Genomic DNA, 6,000 nt, shown 5'->3' on the forward strand with positions numbered 1-6,000 from the left:
GAGGTTGGTGCACATACAGTGCGGAGAGAAGACTAGAAATATCAGTATTTTAAATACGAGTGGAAACATATAGTAAGTGGGAAATTGACTTTGCTGATTCCATTTCAATGCCTTGTACTTTTTTTCAACTAGCACAGCTAATATTTTTAATTATCCATTGACTTATACAGTAACATACTTTTTCTTGACAAAACTCCACATTATCTTTCTTCATACTCAGCATCTTAGGACATGATGTTCAAACACATCTTGTGCTGTAAGTTAACGGCACAGAGGAAGTCAATTGATCAAAAAAATTGGAAGAAAAACTGACACCTGTACCATGTTAGTGCCTTGCCCACAAAAGGCACTGAATTTCAACTGTCAAAGATATTCCCACCAAGAAATCAGGAAAAGGGAATTTATTCATTCATTAGTCAACAAATACTGAATGCCTAATATATGTCAGGCATAGTTCTAGGTGCTAAAATTACAGCAGTGAACAACACAGGCAAAAATCTCTGCCGGAGGGGAGCTTGCATTCTAGTGCAGAGAGACAGGTCTTACAAGATACCTAAATAAAATCATTTCGGGTAGTGATGAAATGCTATGAAGAAAATGAAATAGGACTGGGGGTGGTTCTTGGAGTGAGGGGTGAAAAGCTACTTAAGGCAATCAAGGCCTTGCTGAGCAGAGTCCTAAGTGATGAGAAAACTTCACTCTTACTCATTCAAGTTGGGGGTGGCATGGGAAGGAGTCAAGTTAGTCTTTCAGAGTGGTCACAGTGATCAAAAATTTCTGTACTAATGGCGAACCAGGTTCCTATTAGGATTTGGCTTAAAAGAAAAGAAAAACTAAATCTTTAAGTAAGATTCCTCTACCTAGGAGCCACTTACTTTTTTTTAAGATCCACTACTTTTTAAGTTTTTGCTAATTACTTCAGCGGTACTTACGCAGAAGCAATTACTAGAGGGATTTTTTTCTGAGCCCAATACCTCACTTGACACCATCCAAATTCTGAATGAGACAGGCAGGACCCAGTCCTGCAGCGAATCAGAGCTCTCCACCGACTCATTAATGCAGCCAGGTGGAATTGTAACCCTTCCAAGAACGTGAAACAAGCTTCGGGAAATCTGGGGAGGCTGACACCCCCAAAGTTCCCCCAAATCGTGGAAGGGGCGAAAAAAATAAACCGCCACCCTTTTGCATTAACTCTTCCCCGCCCCTCCAGGCGTCATCGCTGCAGAAGGGCCGCTGTCCCCGGGTCAGAGGCAACCGGCGAGTACGCGCGCATGTGTACCCCGCATGAATCATCGGTGCCGGTGCTGGGTCCGCGGGGCGATGATTCATTCACCGCTCTGGAGCTCACGGCCACACGTTCCCGGCGTACTATGACGGCCGCACACGCAGCTTCCTTAATATTAAACAAATGTTTCAAAGTACAAACGCCTGCAGCCAGAAACATGTAGACCCAGGCCAAGCGGCAGAGAGGAAAGGCACGTTTCGGCCGCTGCCCCAGTGCTCCGGGGTCCAGGAGGGGAGCGGCGGGCACGTCCGTCTGCCCCTCCGGACCCCACCCCCACTTCACCCCGGCAAGCGCCCTGGCCGCGCCCGCAGGGGGCGCGGAGGGCGCACAGGTGGGTCCCCGCCCAGCCCTGCCTCCTGCCCCTCCCGCCACTCGCGGCAGGCCGACGCTTGCTCGCCAACGCGCCTCCCGCTAGCCCCTTTCCTCTCCGTGACATCTTATATAATAACCCGAGCGAATCAAAACGGAAGCGACGCGCGCTGCCGGGGCCTGTCCCCCAGTCGGGACCAGATGCTCGCGCCCCCAGCCCACGGCCCCCGAACTAGGCGCCGGGGCGCGCGGCTCCCGGGCGGGGGGAAGGGCCCGAGCGCCGACTCGGCTCGTCCCTACTCGGAGAAGGCGCTGCTGTGGCCGGTCCCCGTCTGAAAGCTGCGAGCGTCACCAACTGCGTCAGCTTCTTCAAACACATTTCATGGTCTTTCTCCAGCCAGGGAGCCGGCTGCTCCCGTGGCGGGGCCGCGGCCAGGGCTGGAAGGAGCCCCTCTGGGGAGGAGAAAGTTCCTCGAGGCCCTCCCTCGTCCGCACCGCGCCCGGCCCCGCCGCGCCGCCCGCCCCTCCCCGCGCGCCGCCCGCCCAGCCGCGCAGCCCGCCAGCCAGCACCAATGTCAGGTTGGGCAACTTGTGACCCCCGGGCGCCGGGCCGTCCCCTCCCGCCCACTAGGCTTGCTCGGCGCCGGGGGCCTCCCCTGGCCCGGCGGAAAACAGCGACGCCAGAAACTTCCCCGGGCCGCGCCGGGTGGGGAAGCCGCCCGGGTCCCCGCGCATCGCCCTTACCTTGCTCTCGAGAGGCCACGATCCTGGCGGGCGGCGCGGGGCGCGTGGTGCGCGAGCGCGCGCGCGCGTGGGGCGGTAGGTGAGGGAGCCCGCGTCGGCGGGGGCGGGGCGGGGCGGCGGGGGTGCGAGTGGCGCGGGGCGGGGGGCTGGGCCGGCGGGGCGGGCGGGCGCGAGGAGAGCAGAGCAGGCGGCGGCAGCGGCGGCGGCGGCGGCGGGCGCAAGGCGAGCGCGCCGAGGGGGCGGAGGAGTTGCCGTGGGTTTGTTTACGCATTGCTGCCCGGCTCGGGGCACAGCCCGCACTCCCTGATTGGCCACAAACTGGGGCACAGCCTCTCGCCGCCGCCTGCCCGGCCTCCTCGAACAGCCGCCGCGCAACTCCGGGAGCGCCCTGCCCGGTACGGCCACCGGCAGAGCCCGGGCCTGGAGGGGACGACCCGCAGCGGCTGCTGGGGGTGGTGGTGGGGCAGCCGTGGAGCCACACGTTGGCCCAGGGCTCGCAATTACCCACCTGTAGTGACCCGACCTTGGCAAGGAGAAATTGGAAACTTCTGAGGCTGGAGACTTCGTATCATTCAGACTTAGAAGGGGCACTTTTTCCCCCTCGCAGAGAAAGCTTGCCCTTGAACGGATAGAAAAGCAGCTCAAATGTTAATACGCCCTTTTGGCGATGGTCAAACCGATGCCTCCTGTATAAGCTATCCCAGAGAGTTCACAGTTCCTTCCCCTGCCTCCAGCTTCTCTGCTGGACAGTAATCTGTCCCTGGCTCAGCATTCAAAGTTGCCATCCCAGAAGTGATTGTGCCACATGATGCTCAAGATCCTCTGATGACTCCTCATGTCCTCAAACCCCAATTCCTTAGTATGGGAGTCTTCCATGGCTGGGCCTTTCAGTCTCCTCTCTACTGCCCACTGTCACCCGCATTACCCTTGTCTACAGACAACACCTTAGATGCCTCTGTCCTTTCACAACTGATTTTGATCCTGCTCTGTTCTCTGCCAGGAAACCAGAAAACCCGATAGCTCCCTCCACCTGCCAAACCCTCATAGACTCAGCTTGTCTGCCATCTCTGTGCAGCCTCCCCCATCCTCACTCAGAATAGCCCCTTGTGGCTGGCATCAGTCTGGCTTGAAGGTTAGTGGTGTGCCTACTCTGTGTGTGTGGATTCCTTAAGTAAGAACAGAAGCCTGGTTTTAACAGGGCTCTGGAGATGGAAGAGATGAACTCTGTAAGAATAAAGTTGTCACTGAGTGTCTGGAGTCTCTATCAAGAGAGTCTCCGGATAGTTCACAAACCTTATCATGCAAAAAAGCAAACACTGCCAAAAATTGAGAATGCCCTCTATTTGTCTGGTGTCTCTGTGTCTTCCTACCACACTTAGCTGTGTGCCCTCTATACCCATAATGGGCATTTAATAACCCTGGGAGAGATTTCTGGTCAAGATGGCACAGTAGGTAAACAGTGTACTTATATCCTCTCACGTCCACATCAAAATTACAACTAAACTACAGAATAACCATCACTGAGAATTGCTTGAAGTCTAGCTGTACAACTGAGGACATATAGACGAAGCCACCTTGAAACTGATAGAAGGGGCAGAGACATAGAACGGGCTGGTCCCACACCTGTGTGTGGCAGTTAAAAATCAGGAGGGCTATCTCGGCTGCAGAGGTCCCCCTGAGGAGAAAAGGGATCTCAGCCCCACACGGTCTCCCCAGCCCAGGGTTCCAGTGTTGAGAAGATAAGTCCCCATAACTTCTGGCTGTGAAAACCAGCAGAGATTGTGGCTGAGTGAAACAGAGGGCTGCCAAAGACCCACGCATTTCTCTTAAAGGGCCCATGCACAGACTTACTCACTGACAGCCTCACGTGCTCTGAACTTCAGCACTGGGGAAGCAGCTTAAAAGGCGCAAAGAACATATGGGGAGGAACTGAATTGTTGGGCTGCAGGGTGAGGGCTGGTGGGACAGCTTCCTCCCAGACGGAAGTGCTGATGGAATCCATTGCTCCTTGTTGAGCCCTCCCCGCTCCCAGCATACAAACGCAAGTAGGCACCATATCTGAGTTTCCATCAACCTGGCTAACACTGTTCGCCCTGCCCTGGGTCTCCCAGACACCCAGACCGTTTCCAGTGGCTTTTCCATACAAACGGCTTGTCTTGGCTCATGTTTCAGATTTTCCTAAAATCTCTCAAAGGTTCACAAACTCCAAACAAGTGGCATCTGGCCTCGGTATGCTTTATACCTCTTGTTGAGTAGCCCCAAGACTGGCCTTGGTGGCAGTTGGCCTCAGTTCAAGGTGTGGCCTCTCCCACGCACCTCCAAGCCCAATTTAGGTGGTAACCATCTGCAGATTGATTTGTGGCTCATTCTAGATTGCCCCAGGCAGGGCACTGGTTGCGCCTGAATTTGGTCTGTGGCAGTGCCCTTCCCAGAACCAGCACAGTAACTGGCTTTGACTGAGCCAATTCACCACCCATCTGCCTCCTCAGACGACAAACCCAAAGAGCAGACTGGGCAGCACCAGAACCCTGCTAGGGAGAATCCTGCTCCCTGTAGGGTCAGGCCCTACACAACAGCTCCTTCACTGTAGTTGTGGTCAGTCTTCAAAATCAATCAGCCTGAGGTTCAATCCCTCCCACGGACTTGCCAACAGCAGCCAAGGCTCAGCTATAACAGGAGGGCACACACAACCCACACAAGGGACATACCTGGAGTACCTGGCTCAAGTGACAAGGGAGACTAAGCTCCTGGACTCCGCAGGACTTACTATACAAAGCCACTCTCCTAAAACCAGGAGATATAGCAGCTCTGCCTAATACATAGAAACAAACACAGGGAGGCAGTCAAAATTGGGAAACTAAGGAATATATCCCAAATAAAAGAACAGAACAAAGTTCAGAAAAAGAACTAAACAAAATGGAGATAAGCAATCTACCGATGCAGAGTTCAAAACACTAGTTATAAAGGTGCTCAATGATCTCAATGATAGCTTCAACGAAGAGATAGGAAACATAAAAAAAGAACCAGTGAGAAATAAAAGACTACAATAACTTAAATGAAGAATACATTAGAGGGAATCAACAGTAGGTTAGATGAAGCAGAGGACTGAATCGGTGATTTCAAAGGTACGGTAGCAGAAAACTACCAATCAGAACAGCAAAAAGGGAAAAGAATCCAAAAAAAATAGAGTTTAAGGGCCCTTTGTGACAACATCAAGTGTACCGATATTCTCATCATAGGGGTATCAGAAGGAGAAGAGAGAGAGCAAGGAATTGAAAACCTGTTTGAAGAAATAATGACTGAAAACTTCCCTAACCTGGTGAAGGAACTAGACATGCAAGCCCAGGAAGTACAGACAGTCCCAAACAAGATGAACCCAAAGAGGCCCACCAAGACACATTATAATTAAAATGCCAAAGTTAAAGGCAAAAATCTTAAAAGCAGCAAGAGAAAAACAGTTAATTACCTACAAGGGAGCTCTGTAAGACTGTCAGCTGATTCTCAACAGAAACTATACAGGCCAGAAGGGACACATGAAATATCAGTGATGAAAACCAAGGAGAGAGAAAGAAATTCCCAGACAACAAAAAGCTAAAGGAGTTCACTACCACCAAACCAGTAATACAAGAGATGTTAAAGGGACTTCTTGAAGGAGGGGAAGG

At 52.8% G+C, this 6,000-nt stretch overlaps 1 protein-coding gene across 1 annotated transcript in view; it reads right to left on the reverse strand.

The window, feature by feature from the left end:
• The window catches only part of PCGF5 (polycomb group ring finger 5), a 102,942-nt gene extending 100,467 nt beyond the window's left edge, over positions 1 to 2,475 (reverse strand). The window contains exon 1 of the mRNA XM_074339397.2: positions 2,339 to 2,475. The gene's annotated coding sequence lies outside the window, so the exon portion shown is untranslated. The remainder of the gene's footprint in view (positions 1 to 2,338) is intronic.
• Between the last annotated feature and the right edge of the window lie 3,525 nt (positions 2,476 to 6,000).

Source organism: Rhinolophus sinicus, chromosome 15 (genome assembly GCF_057876585.1).
Source record: "Rhinolophus sinicus isolate RSI-liver-muscle chromosome 15, RSI-T2T, whole genome shotgun sequence".
NCBI classification, from domain to species: Eukaryota; Metazoa; Chordata; class Mammalia; order Chiroptera; family Rhinolophidae; genus Rhinolophus; species Rhinolophus sinicus.